Source organism: Crocuta crocuta, unplaced genomic scaffold (assembly GCF_008692635.1).
Source record: "Crocuta crocuta isolate KB4526 unplaced genomic scaffold, BGI_CrCroc_1.0 scaffold222, whole genome shotgun sequence".
Taxonomy (NCBI): Eukaryota; Metazoa; Chordata; class Mammalia; order Carnivora; family Hyaenidae; genus Crocuta; species Crocuta crocuta.
Window position 1 is genome coordinate 556,036 of NW_027528806.1, and position 14,996 is coordinate 571,031.

The following is a 14,996-nucleotide window of genomic DNA, read 5'->3' on the forward strand; positions in this document are numbered from 1 at the left end:
AAGACAGAATGTGAGGTGGGAAGGAGCAGAGAGAGAGGGAGATACAGAATCGGAAGCAGGCTTCAGGCTCTGAGCTGTCAGCACAGGGCCCGATGCTGGGGGTGAACCCATGACCTGAGAGATCATGACTAAGCTAAAGTCAGACACTTAACCGACTGAGCCATCCAGGTGCCCCTAAAAGATCCATTTCAAAGTACATGGAGACCTATGTATTTTACTAAGTACATGGAGACCAATGTGTTATACTATCAGGCAGGATAAACATTCATTGATTCAGATTCCACATTGCACCTAACCTTTAAGAAATTACTACTTATTGGGGCGCCTGGGTGGCTTAGTCGGTCAAGCCTCCGACTTTCGCTTAGGTCATGATCTCGCGGTTCGTGGGTTCGAGCCCCGCGTCGGGGTCTGTGCTGACTGCCAGCTCAGAGCCTGGAGCCTGTTTCAGAGTCTGTGACTCCCTCTCTCTCTGACCCTCCCCTGCTCACGCTGTCTCTCTCTCTCTCTCTCCTAGAAATAAATAAAATATTAAAAAAAAAAAGAAATTACTACTTGTTGAGACTTGGTGTCTTATCAAAGGAAAAAAAATCCATAATTATTCTGAAAAAGGCTATACTTTTTCCAACTGTATATGTGTTATAAGGCTGGATTTTATTCATATATTTCAACCCAAACAAACATGTCCCAACAGATTGAATAGAGAAGCAGATATGAGGATCTAGCTGTCACTTCCTAAACCAGACGTTAAAGAGAGTTGCAAAATGTAAAACAATAGCATTCTTCTCACTAATTTTTTTTTGTTTTAGAAAACATTTTCATAAAAATATGTTATTTATGTTACCATGTCATTGGGTTTAATATTGCTATTTTCAAATTATTTGATAAATGAATATATTTTTAAAAAGTTCTGTTTTAGTTTTTAATCAGGTAAATACATATATATAGAACCCACACAAATAAGAGCTCTTTGATGTCTTTAATGATTTTTAAGAGTATAAAGAATTTCTGAAGCTGAAAAGTGAGCACCACTGGCTTAGGAAGAAGGTTTCTCTAAATTCAGGAAAATGTCCAGCCATTCAACCGGAGTGAGCAACCTTTCACTGAATTCCTATGGACTTTACATATATATCTCTCATCGGTCACCTGGCATTAGCTTATCATTCTCTGTTTTAACATCCGCTTTTAAAAATTCGTAATGTGTCCTGCAAGCTCCTCACAGGCCAGAATTCTCTGTCTTGTTGCCTTTGGAGGAGAAAGTGCGAGTTGTTCACAATATACATCGGGTAGGCTGTGTTGAAGCTCCCTGTTGTTCTTGTATCAGCTTAGACATGCTGTTGCGAACCTGGCAGAACCTCCTTAACTTATAAATGCTGGTGAAGCAGAAGTCTCAATTAGTGAAAAACCAGAACTCCAACCATATTTATATATCTTAATTTATATTTATATATTTTATGCCTTTACTGCTTTTCCTTAAGGCAAAACTAGTGTACACTCATTGCAGAAAATACATAAATTATGCAGAGCAAATAAAACAAAACGTATCTGCAGAATAAATAGTACCTAGTTGTTTTCTAGCCTTTGAAAGATTTTTAAAACACCTGCAATGTCGCAATGTGGAGATAATGGTGATCAGTATTTTGATCTATTACCTTCAAGGACATACAGCATCCATGTAAAACAAGAATTTAACAGAAAATTGGGGTTCTACTTTATATAAAGTTTTGTATCCATTTTTTTAATCTCAATTGCTCTTTGAAAGCATTATTTTGAGTAGCTCTGTTGTGTTTCAATCATGCACATCTGGGTTGTTTCTGATGTTTTTATCAACAATGCTGTGAAGGGCATGCTTAAAGGGAAACAATCGCTGATTTGTCCCAGATTAATTTCTGGAAATGGGATTACTGGATCAACAGGAATTCCAAAATGCAGCTTCATGAATTTAAAATTCTGAAACTTGAAGCGTGATGATGTGTTACAATTAACCGACGGTGATAGCATGGGAAGGAGGAGGCCAGGGGAGCCCTGCGTTGCAGATGGCCAGATCCTCACACATTTCAGATACCCACCCTGTGTGCTCTCAGGTGTTTGTGATGGCGATGCTGTAAAGTCCACTCTGGGGGGACACAGCTGTCAGAGAGTTTAGCCCCAGAAACCAAGCCTATCCAGGCTTTAAGCAGAGTAAAATGTATTAAATATTGGGCCACTCTTTGAATTTTCAGGAGCACCAGAGAGCTGGGCCTAGAGGCCATGTGGCCAGGGCAAAATTCCCAATTCACAGCAGATCTGGTCCTAAGAAGTCTCTACTGCACCTTGTCAGTGTGACTGTCCCTGGAGTTGACTGTCTTGGCTGCCTCCATAAGGATTAGGCTGGATGCCAGGGCTGACATCCCTGCTCCTAAGTCACAGCCCAGCATGGACGCTTGTGGTTGGCAGGGCCTTGTAACTGTCCTCATTCAAGCTGCAAGGGAGGCTAGGAAATTGTGACTCTGACATTGGAAAGTGGTGCCTGCTCCCCACCAAGATACACCAAGAAGCACAGCTCTTAATATTGAAGACCAGTTCAGAAGCTGAACTGCCAAGAGTCACTCATGCTCACCACAGACAGTAACAACGATCGTCGCATGCCTGGAAACGTAGGACCTGTTCTAGTATATGTGAGACTGATGGACTTTCTGTTTATTACAGAGGAGCAGCCAGATTTGTCATCATTGTCTAGTGCCTAGGATGCCATTTCTTGAATGAATGAATATTTAGACACTGCTGGTGGGGAAATGGGTGCTGTCCACCATGGAGGATGCTAACACTACATTCCACTCTGTTTCAGTGGATGCTGTCACTGGCCGTGGAATAGGGAGGGTCGGGCTAGAGACACCCACTATTCTATGGTCTTCTTTGTCTTCCATCCTCCCATTTTTTGGGGTTGCTAAAAGATAAACTGAGGCATATTAAAAAAATTTTTTTAAGTGTTTGTGTGTGTGAACATCAATTCTAATCCCTGGTACCAAACTGGAAGTGTATAGGGGCTCTCCACCCACAGAAATGAGGGGCAAGACTTTTATAACAGAAGACTCACGAGGCAAATCAGGGAAATTATTTGATTGACTATAGCTTAAGTAGTTGTTTCATTTGGGAAAGTCTAGTTCATTGCTTGTTATTGGGTGTCCTTAGGTTTTGATATCTTAACCTTGAGGCATTTCTAGACTTAGGTTTGGTCGGCTTGCATGGGCCACTAACGCATTAGTTATCTCACTCTAATGGCCTCCTTGTTTAATTAATTTAACGAAATTATCAAGGCCACACAGTCTTTGTCTTTTAAATTCTCTAAAAGTATAGAGAACATTGATTTTATTCTTAATTTTTAATGTTTATTTCTTTTTGAGAGAGAGAGACAATACAAGTGAGGGAGGGGAGAGAGAGAGGGAAACACAGAATCTGAAGCAGGCTCCAGGCTCCGAGCTGTCAGCACAGAGCCCTATGTGGGGCTCGAACCCATGAACCATGAAATCATGACCTGAGCCCAAGTTGGACGCTTAACTGACTGAGCCACCAGGCGTCCCGAGAGCATTGATTTTTAAGTACATACTCTCACATGATGAGGAACAATATTTCCAGATTAAAAAAAAAAAAGTCAACATGTCTGAACACCCAGGACACCTCCGTAGAAATAGGAAGCTCCTACAAAGAATGCTGTTTAGACAGAGAGGTTGCAGATGAGAGCAAAGGCATTCTGGATTTATAATTCTGGCTATATGATCCTCTCCCCCTTTTATGCCACTCCACTACTGCACACCCTTTAGAAATAAAATAATTTTTAAGGTCAAAGAGTTTGTTGTGTAAGTTTATAGATGGGAGAAGAGTTTGAATCAATAGCTGATTCTAAGTAATTTTGGTTTTCCAAGTTTGATTCCATGATTAGAAAACGAGAACTCATAACAGATGATGTCATCTGTTGAAACCACCAAAGCGTGAGGACAGTAGAGGCACTGCCTTGCTTCATTACTGCTTCTGCCATGTGTTGAAGCGGCCCTGCAGAGATAGATGGCTTGGGATGCCTTTGACAAGGGATCACTCTAGTGTCAGAGCTTGTTTTCTAGGACCATGAAGGTTATTCCTTTTAAAGACACTCAGGTCTTTAGCCTATTCTGCATCGTGTGTGTTTTTTTTCTTTCCTAAATAGATCACTTCTAGCTGCAGACATCACAACTACAAATTATAGTGCATTCACACATCTGCGATACCATATGCTAACCCACAGCAGTACTTGAAGTTAAAAAAGCAGGGAAGTAAAAATCTTCCTTCTTTGGCTCACCGTGACGCCCACCGGATCTCACCCAGTAGGACTGTTTAGAATGAAGAAGAGCTTGTCCAATACAGACGCTTCTCGAATCCCATCTGGAGTTGACATTTTCTCCTAGGGTGCCATCTCTCACCGCTCTGCCTTCCCCAGATTTTTCAAGTAATTGGTTGCTCCTTGCCAGCAAACCCAGACACCTTAGAGGCACCACACACAATATCCTCCTCAGTTGATCTTATAGGGTTTGAATTGTTGCCAGTTATACTCTTCCTGGGGGCTGGCGGATAGGTCATGTCTCTTTCCAGTGATGAAGATGTAGATGCTCAGAGCTTGGAGTTAAAAATCCAAGTAATAAAATTGGACATGTTCTCCTAGGTCCATTCCAGACCTAGTTTTCCCTGTGTTCCTCTGAGGGCCTAGCACATAGCTCCAGCCACGGAAAGCATGCAGTAAGTATTAATAACCTCATGTGTTCATAAGGCTGAATGCATTTCAACTCAGGAGCAATGATGAGCATTTGCTGAGTGCATACCATGTGCCAGGCACAACCTAATTCACACCCTACATGTATGATCTCAGTTCTCCCAGCAACAATATGAGGAAGAGAATATTATTACCCCTATTTTAGAGATGGGGAAACTGAGGCATCAGCTGGCTTAAGTAACTTGCCCAAGATGGTGTTCAGTACAAGGCAAAGCCATGATATGAGCCATGTCTGTCTCGCTCAAAGCCCATGCTCCTCAAGATAATAATGTCAACAACAATATTAAGACAGAAAACACTGTTATAGTATATCCGGCACCAGCCTGTGGATTCTATGTCCTGAGAATTCTATGCAAATAAACTCCTGTGATTTTTTACAATAGCAGGAAATGTGCTAATATTAATCCAGCATTTACAGATGAGGAAATTTAAACAGAAATAATAAGGAACTTGATCAAGGTCACACAGCTCATATGTGGCAGAGCTGGGGTTTGAAGCAAGGCTTCAGAATATGTATTATTAACCACATGCTGTTTTGGGAGCACTTACCTGGATTTAGTTACAGATTATGATAAAGCTATACCTTCTCATCCACTGCAGGAAGGAGAACGCAGCTCCCTTTCTAGAGCCCATTTGGTCTGATTCTGCCCTCCACAGGTCTGGGTAATGCTATCAGCACCTGCATGGATGTTTGTGCTCCTCCCACGCACAGATGGCTTCTGTGGGTGGTCCAAGTGGTCTAAACCATTTCCTGAATATTTCTGAGAAAGTAAGAAGTGTGGTTTGTCTTTAAATGGAGGTACTTCCTCAGGGCAGATCAATGGTCTGAAGTCTTAGCGTTCTGCAGGGGAGACTCTACAGGACACTGGAGTCTAAAGATGCTGGAGTCTAGGAGTAGATTCCAGATGAGTTCCCTGGGACTGCGGCACACCTACTCTTTCAGTGTCCCTGGAGGCCACACAGAGTGTGTGTGACCAGCTGGGCCAAGCTGCACCCCCTCCTCAGGGATTTTCCTGGATGCTGCTGACAGAAAAGTAGTGAATTTTGTCTGTGGTTGCTCAGAGCCCCGAGGAGTGGCCTGAAGCCACACTCCCTGCGTGTGGGTGGAGGAGAATGATCTGGCAACAGAGCAGGCAGATGGAAAAAGAGTCCTGGAGGCCTGGACACCAGGCTTCCTCTACCATTTTCCTATCCCTCCTGGTTGTGGGAGACAATACCTCCCTCTTTCTGTGAGGTCTGTGAGTTGGGTTTGCCATTGCTGTTGACCAGAAACAATTTAATTACTCAATCATTGAAAAAGTTAATTGACTTTGAATCCTATGGCTCTTTCCACCCTCACACCAGCTCCATGGTGTCCACTGACTCTGAGGACAGTTTTGTGGTGACGTTGAGGTAGCCTCATTTGAGTAGCAACACATCTGTGGCCACCCCTGCAATATGCCGCTGATTTGCCACTTACCAAGTGTTCTGGTGTCCTGAGGCTACCATAACACAGGACCATAAACTAAGTGGCTCAAACAATAGAAATTTATTATAATTCTGGAAGCTAGTTGTCTACAATCAAGGTCAGTAGAGTTGGTTCTCTTCGAGGGCTCTGGATAAAATCTGTTGTTTGCCTTTCTCTGGCTTCTTTCTGGTAGTTTCCCACAATCTTTGGTGTTTCTTGACATGTAGATGCACCACCCTAATCTCTGCCTCTGTTTTCATGTGACATCCTCCCTGTGTCCATCTGTCTCCAAAGTTTCTCTTTTTATAAGGACACCCATTGTATTGAGGCGCACCCTAATGACTAACTGGATCTTCAATCACTCTATTTTCAAGTAAGGTCATATTCTGATGTCCTGGGGGTTAGGGCTTCGACATGCGAATTTTGGGGAAACACATCTCAACCCATACCATGACAAATCAAGCATGGGGTTAAAAAACAGCACGTTGTCTCCCGTTTACCCAACTGGAGGCTGTGGGAAGTAGATACACAGAGCCCACTGACTCCAGATTTGCATTTCACTTTTATGAGTTACTCTAACTTGGTGGTCTTGGGCAAGTCGTTTAGCCTTTCTGCGTTTGAAAGATGAGCAGAGTGGGCTAGATTGGTGGTTTTGAAAACTACGTTTCGTGGAGCCACTGGGGCTTGTTTTGGTTGGGGGGCCTGGGGTGAGGGTTGCCAATTGTTGACACGCCACGCTCCCTTCACCCAGTGGTAGGCCAGCAGGTCCACCTGGGCACAGAGCAGTATCTTGTTGCTGATGTTGTTTAGAGTGTGTAGAGATAACACAATGCAGACTGACTTCAGCTGGCTTTGCTGTTCTTCAGTTCTCTAGAAACAGTGTACTATTCTATTGCCCGTCTCCTGGGTGGACAGTTCTGGCCCACTGATCCCACTGATTCCCACCTTTATACACACTGCTTTGCCCAAAGTGGTTCTGTTTGTATCTAAGAATTCCAAGAAAATTTTGAAATAGAAATTTGCTTGAATAGAGTGTTCTGCTAAAAAAAATATTTTTAGTCCAGAAAACACCTAAAGGATCTCTCCATTTCCTTCCAGCTCCAAGATTCTAAGTATGTCTATAAAAGCAGTTTCAATCTTTTTAAGAATTCTCATTCTCTACCTGTCAGAAAGTTACCTTTATTGATGCATGAGTGGTTCAGTCAGTTAAGCAACTGATTCTTGTTTTTGGCTCAGGCCATGATTTCATGGTTTATGGGATCAAGCCTCAAGTAGGGGCTGCTGCTGCTTGGGATTCTCTCTCTCCCTCTCTCTCCCCGCCCTTCCCCTGCTTGAACTCTCTCTCTCTCTCAAAATAAATAAATATTAAAAAAANTTTATATACTTATATATTATTTATATATTTATAATAGCATATAAATATTAGTTATATAAAAATTAATATATCATATAGTATTTATATAATACTCATTTATTAATTATTCTTAATTATATTAGTTAATCTTCTTGCACCAAAGATCACTTAACTATGGCAGACATTTTCCATTTTCACTGAGCCTATGCTCCAGAGGGAAGAGTCGTGTGCTACAAGGCAGATGCCACATCTTAATGGAGCTGAGACCAGAGAATGGCTGGCTCCGTGGAGGAGTAACTTTAATCTGGAGAAATGTCTTTTTTCTTAACTTTCTCATTTACACAACCTGGAATGTCTTACCTATGTCATTGCTACTGAGGAGGAAGATCTTTTCCACACACTTGCATCTGAGGTGGTGGGCTTTGCCAGCCAGCAAAAACACCAGTCGGTCGGTATCATGGAGTCCTGGACAGCTGTGGTACCAGGCCTGGTGGGCTAGTGGGCCTCCACCTGGTGGCTCCGTCTGGAAGGTTCCATCTCACTGAGGGCAGTAGTAATCCTCTTTCCTCCTCATGCCCTAGCATCCTATGCTGCCTCTTCCTATGGCGTAGAACCATCATCCTGCTGAGACTTTCTCTCATCTACTGTGTTCTCATTTTGGAAAAGAATAAGAATATCTTGATATATAAAAATAACCACTAAAGCTAATTTGGTATGTACCCTGGGCCAAGCCCACTTCCAAGTGCTTTACCTGTACTCACCTGTCTGAGCCTCTTAACAGCCCTGGAGGGAGGTACTGTCATCTCCCCACCTTAGCAGTGAGGAGGCAGGCACGGAAGGGTTAAGTAACGGGCTTCCATGAGGTAGTGGCACAGCTAGAGTCTGAATGCAGACAGCCTGTGCTGTGAACCCCCACAAAATGCACAGGTTACCTTCCACATGCGTCTTTGGAAGACAGTTGTTTAAGTAGCTCTCCTTCTCTTGACATTGAAGCAATCCTGACAGCGCTAGAGAGGCATCATCATGGCACTTAGAAAACAGTGAAATGGTGTATGCCGAGTAATCTAGAACAGAATCACTATTTATCCCACTGGTCCTTTGGGCAGCAAGAGTTAAAATTCAGCATGTTGGTGACAGTTTTCTGTTCCTGCAAAGTAGGTAAATATGTCCTCCATTCCCTCCTGACCTGCGGGGGGATGAGGAGTTGCCCTGGGCTCTCTATCATGAAAGTGAGGCAGGTCCAGAAACAAGGGAAAGGACGTCATCACTGAAGAGGGGGTTTCCGGGGCAGAGGTTAAGTAGTGGACAGGAGGGAACAATTGCTTAAAGGGGGGAGAGGAAACACTGTTTGTTCCCATTTTGGAATTTCCCTACTTTTAATTTCTGTTTTTATGTTGCAACTTCTATGACGAATCAAGTTGTTGGTTATCATCTCAATATACATAAAAGATTTTGTTTTTAGTTAACAGAATAAAATTTTTTTCAGCTTCATATAAATAGAAATAATCTGTTATAGAACACTCTAGAAGGCATGGTTTGTGCCATTCTCCTTTCTCTTCCTTTGATCACTGCCATAGTTCAAAGCCTGTACTTTGCTTCCCCTCATACATAATACCCTGCCTTACCTTCCCCTTGTCTAGGAAACAGCCCTGGAACCCAACCTATCTTTCCCGCTGGACAGATCAGGACCCTTTGTGTCCCTTCCTCACTTTCCTGCTACTCAAAATCCTCCCCATTCTCTAAGACCTCTGTCATGCCCTATTACTGCCACGGAAGCCCTGACAAGGCCACAGATAGAATGACCTTCCTCCTCCACCTCTTTCTTGGCGAACCCATCTATCCATTGCTTCACATCTGGCTAGAGCAGAATCTTACAGATGCCAAAGGTATGGAGACCATCCTGAATTCTGTGAGTAAGAATTCAGGTTCATTAGGTTTACAGCCTTTGAGAACTCTGGCCCAGCTATATGGTTGAAAGAAAAACAATCACCTTCCTTCTTACTCTCATCCTGGTGCTTACCCAGCATTTTCTCCCCCATCATCTACAGATGCCATTTTAGAAATGTTACACATAGCTGGATATATTACAATGTGGTCAGATGACTCTCAGTTGATTTTAAGTTCTTTTGAGGCATTTAATTATGACCACATGGATACAGGTTCAGTTGGAGGGTAAGTTGATTTCTTCCCCCCTGGAACTAAGGGCTAAAATCCAGTGTTCCTTTGTGTTTAGAAAATAATCTCAACAAAATTTATAAATTTGTAAAACAAACAAACAAACAAGAAAACAAAACTATAAAAACACTGTATTTACCAGATATCATTCCCTTTTGCTTAGGGAACCCAAGACACTTCAACGTAATTGGAGAGTTTTGTTTTGTTTTGTTTTGTTTTGTTTGAGCAGGATCAGACAAAACTAGGCTGATTTACCAGCTTCTTCCCTGGAGTTCATTAAAACTTGCTACCCATTTCCCACCATACCATACCCCCTGCCTGCCCCAATTTGCTTTGGTTTTTAAAATAGTTTATACTTCATCTTTCTTGTAGTAGTTGCCAACTTTGTATAATAGCTTTCTTAAGGGGTATGAGTGTAAAACCTAATAGATGCTATTGTTCTATCCGGTTCAGAAGATTTCTGATGATGTCACTGGGATACAGATTAAATGGTCTCATTTGAACGTCTTTACATGGGTCATTTATAGAATTAGTTTAAGAAGTTATTTTCATTGTGGAAAAAATAAAAAGAGAAACATCCCTTCCGTTTTCAAACCAAAAACAATGAAGATCAGCGGATGCTGTGGGATTAAAAGGCACTGTTGCTTTCCTCTTGTCAATAGAAGGGGCAGGAAGACTCAAGGCTTTAACTCTGCCAGTGGGGTCATGGTCACGGTGCCCACTGATACTGAAGCTGGGTAAATCAGATCAGGGAGGATTCTGTACGCACCTGGCAGGGCCCACTAAACTCATCAAATTACATAACCAGCTTCAATTTAGTAGGAACTACCAACTAGAAACCTGTCGGGTTACAAGGATAACTGTAATACAAGGACTTTTTTTTATTTAATAAATGACATATCAGTCTTATTTGAGGAGTAAATAATAAGGATTTTATTTTTGTGCTCTCTTTCCCATTTGAGTTTTTGCCCCTAAGAAAGTGAGAATGGATGATATATATGGACATTAGGGTTTCATGCCTTAACTGAGCAAAATTGTGAGACTTCTCTTTTCTACCCACCACACAAGTTCAAGGCTACAGGACAGTGCCAGAACCTCTGAGGTAAAATCTGGTGCCCACCCCCATTCATTCCCATTCCTATGGGATCCTCCTCAAATAATCCCTTCATGACCACCCCCTTCTCCCTCCTTATCTGTTCCTTTCCTACAGAATTGACTCCTTTGTCCACTGGGCTCCCAAAGCACTTTTAAAAACACCCTTTCTCAGGATCTACTACAGAGCCTGTAGTTCCTTCTTGGTTTGTTCCTTTACGCACTCAGGTGAGTCTACAAGGGACCTGGGTGCAGTTGGTTGTATTTGTATCTGTCTCCCGTTGGTAGGTGGCAAATCCCCAGAGCAGACCTCATCCGTTCATCCCTCTCTCACCAACATAAGCCTCTGGAGGCTCAGTGAATAAATAAATGATTGAGTGTCTGGGGGAAAATATCTTCTAACATTAGTCACCCAAAATAGGCTGACTCTGTCTGGGTCAGTCTATAGCTGCTCACTACCTGAGTAGCTGTTATTTAGTTCCAAACGAATACAGTGACCTCTGCCAGGTGTCTGCAGACTAATTTCCAAGGTCTGCTGCTGTTTTCTGATCAGGTAATAGAAATGGCCTTGCCCTAGCTCACATGGGCTACCATAACAAAGCACTACAAGCTGAGTGGTTTCAATAACATCTATTTATGTTCTCATGGTTTTAGAGATGGGAAGTCTGAGATCAAGATGTCAGCAGGTTTGGTTTCTCCTGGGACCTCTGTCCTTGTTTTGCAAGGGGCCAAGTTCTTGCTGTGTCCACACACGGCCTTTCCTCTGTCCTGTGCATCTCTGGCTTTTTTTTTTTTTGAAGTTTATTTATTTGTTTTGAGAGAGAGAGAGCTATCAGGGGAGGGGCAGAGAGATAGGAAGAGAGAGAATCCCAAGCAGGCTCCATACTGTCAGTGTAGAGCCCGTCAAGAGGCTCAGTCTCACGGACTATGAGATCATGATCTGAGTTGAAACCAAGAGTTGGACACTCAACTGACAGAGCCACCCAGGTGCCCTGGCATCTCTGTCTTATAAAGACACCAGTGATATTGATTTAGGGCCCCACACTAAAGGCCTCATTTAGCTTAATCCCTTCTTTGTAGGCCTCATCTTCAAATACAGTTACTTTATGAGGTAGGGGGAAGTTATGACTTTGACATATGAGTCTTGGGTGGAGGAGAACAATTGAGCCCATGATAGGGCCTGACATAAGTTATTCACTTTACTACCAGTAGGTGGGTTTACAAAGTTCCCACTGCTAAAATAAATAGAACTATTTGCCTTTGGAATCAGTCTGAGCCTCATCTGAGGGACTTTTCTGAGTGACTCCTGATTCACATGTTGAGATTCATTAGTGCAGAGCCCCAAGAGCATTTCAGGGGGACTGACTACAGTGGCAGGTGGGACATTTGGGAAGCAAGGCCTGTTGGGATGAAGAATTTTAGTGAAAACTTTGTGTTTCATTGGAAAACTGTATTGTTTTGGCAGAGATCGGCAAACTTTTGCTGTAAAGAGCCAGACAATAAATATCTTTGCCTTCATTGGCTGTCTAGTTTCTGTCTACTCAAGGATGCGATTATAACTGGAAAGTAGCCATAGGCCATCCCTAAACAAATGGGTATGGCTGTGTTCCAATAAAACTTTATTTACAAAGATAAGCGGCTGGCTGGATTGAGCCTGCAGGCATTAAGTTGTCCTGATCTAGAGCACACCCTTTCTCCTGAGTTATCTGATTTTGATTTTACATGGATTCTGAGCCTATCTGTTGAGCTATTTTACAACTTAGTAACTTATTGACAAATGGTAACAATGCAAAATAATTCTTGACTCTAGAGATGTAAATTTTTTACCTTGGGAGGCTCAACTCACTTCTTCACCCATGTTGGAAGAAGCTAGTCTTGACTGAATTTGCACATTTCTTTTAATATTCCTGCTATATAAATGTGTCATTCTTTGGATTTTCCATTTCTATTCCCTCATTAGTAATGAGTTAAATAAGATCGTTAACATGCATTCACTTTATATCTATGTCAGAGTCATAATTTTCTTTTTCTTTCTTTCTTTCTTCCTTTCTATCTTTCTTTCTTTCTCTCTCTCTCTTTCTCTCTCTCTCTCTCTCTTTCTTTCCTTTTTTCTGATTGTCTTTTTAACAAATTGGACACTGTTTGCAAATGGCTTGGAAACTTTGCTAAGGCATTGGCTTTTGCCCTCTGGGACAATGGCCTTTAAACTTTTTGATCTCATACCTTTATCACTAAATACTTTTTAGCTACCCTTCCTTGACATATGAATATAAGATACTGTAGACAGAGGTACATATATAAACATATACATGGAACAGAATAAGAAAATAAGTATAGGGGTTCCTGGGTGGCTCAGTCGGTTAAGCCTCCAACTTCAGCTCAGGTCATGATCTCATCGTTCATGGGTTTGAGCTCCACATCAGGATCTGTGCTGACAGCTCAGAGCATGAAGCCTGTTTCGGATTCTGTGTCTCACTCTCTCTCTGCCCCTCCCCCACTCATGCTCTGTCTCAAAAATAAACAAACTATAAAAAAATTTTAAAAAGGAAATAAGTATAGAATTTTTAATAGTTTGTGTGTGTGTGTGTGTGTGTGTTCAGGGAATCCTCTTCCTAACATCTTTGGTTTTCTCTCTAGTGGGCAATAGGGAACCAAATATATTAACCAACTAGAAAAAAAAATGAGATTAAACCCCAGTAATATACTAAACAAGCATGTTGTAAAAGCTAACTATAGTTTGAGTTGATTGGCTCAAGGGGATGGCAGAATTCCTCTTAAGGAGAGAACTGCTCCTTTGTTTTGAAAAATAACTTAATGGCAATGATTCTTTATAAAAGGTAAGTCTAAATGGAAGCAGCTCCAACATAAAGAGTTCAACTATTTGTCGAAGAAACATTGGAATTTTGACCCTGTCTGCTAGAGCTGGGGGTGAGGAGGTGGGGGCCATGGGGACTTTGCAAAGATGGGAAGAAGGTCTGCTCTAAAGAGGTAAGATCCTGAGCAACATGGCAGAGTGCAAGGTTATGACTTGAGCAGATCATGGCCAGGAAGTCACAGAAAAATGCCCAATAAATATCGTATACAATGCTTGGTGATCCATTTGCCTGTATAATTAGTGTGCTCTATCACTTCCAGAGGCTCAGTAATGTATCTTGTTTTTGCCTACCAGAATGGAACATGCAGAAAGCAGATAGTAAGTCCAAAATTCCTTAAGGTTACCACAGGCAAAGAAAGCCATGAACAGAGCCTGACCTAGGAGTGAATGAGGAGCCAGAGTGGGGACAGAAATGAAGAGGAGCTGGGTTGCAAGATGAACAAATTCACGGTAGAGACCAGAGGGCTGAGACCCTTAAAGGTGCAATGCAGGAGACTAGTCCAGCAGTAATGAGGGTGGGGCTTGAAAAATGTCACTTCATATTTAAGGAAAGATGACCCTGGACACTGGATTGCTGGAGAATTTTCAGGAAAAGACTGTTTTGAAAAATGTTGTGGTGATGGGATGGACAGAAAGGACCTTCGAAATAGGAAACAAGTGAAGGGATTTCTGGAAACCAGACAAGGATGATGATAATGGCATAAGGGCACAGGGAGACATTTTAGAGGTCGGATCAATAGGACTACATGACGGGTTACTATAGGGGGTAAAAGAAGAGGGGGATCAATGGGAAATAACAGTTATGTAGCTTGGGCAGTTGGGTGTCTGGTGACATGCCATTCGCTGAATCAGGAAACATACGAGGAACAGGTTTTCAGGAACGACATTGCGGGATGTGTTGAATTTGAGATGCGTATGAAACCTCCTGGTGGAGATGGCCCATAAAGAGCTGAGAACACAGGTGGGTGTCTCAGACACATCAGAGTTAAAGACCTATATCTGTGGAAATTATCCCCTAACAGGTGCCATGGTTTTTGTTTATTGCCCTTTGATAAACATTAGGAAAGCAAAGCTCTTTTACTTTACTCATTTGTTCAAAAGTATTTAGTGGGTAGACAAACCACATGCTAGATTCTGGAGACAAATGATTAATAAGATTCTTTAGAAAATCATAGTCTTAGCAGAGGATTTGGCCATGGACTTAAAGCAGAGATGCGGGTGTGGGGACCCACTCAGAACCCCAGAGCTGGTATAAAGATTACTTTAAGCTGAAGAC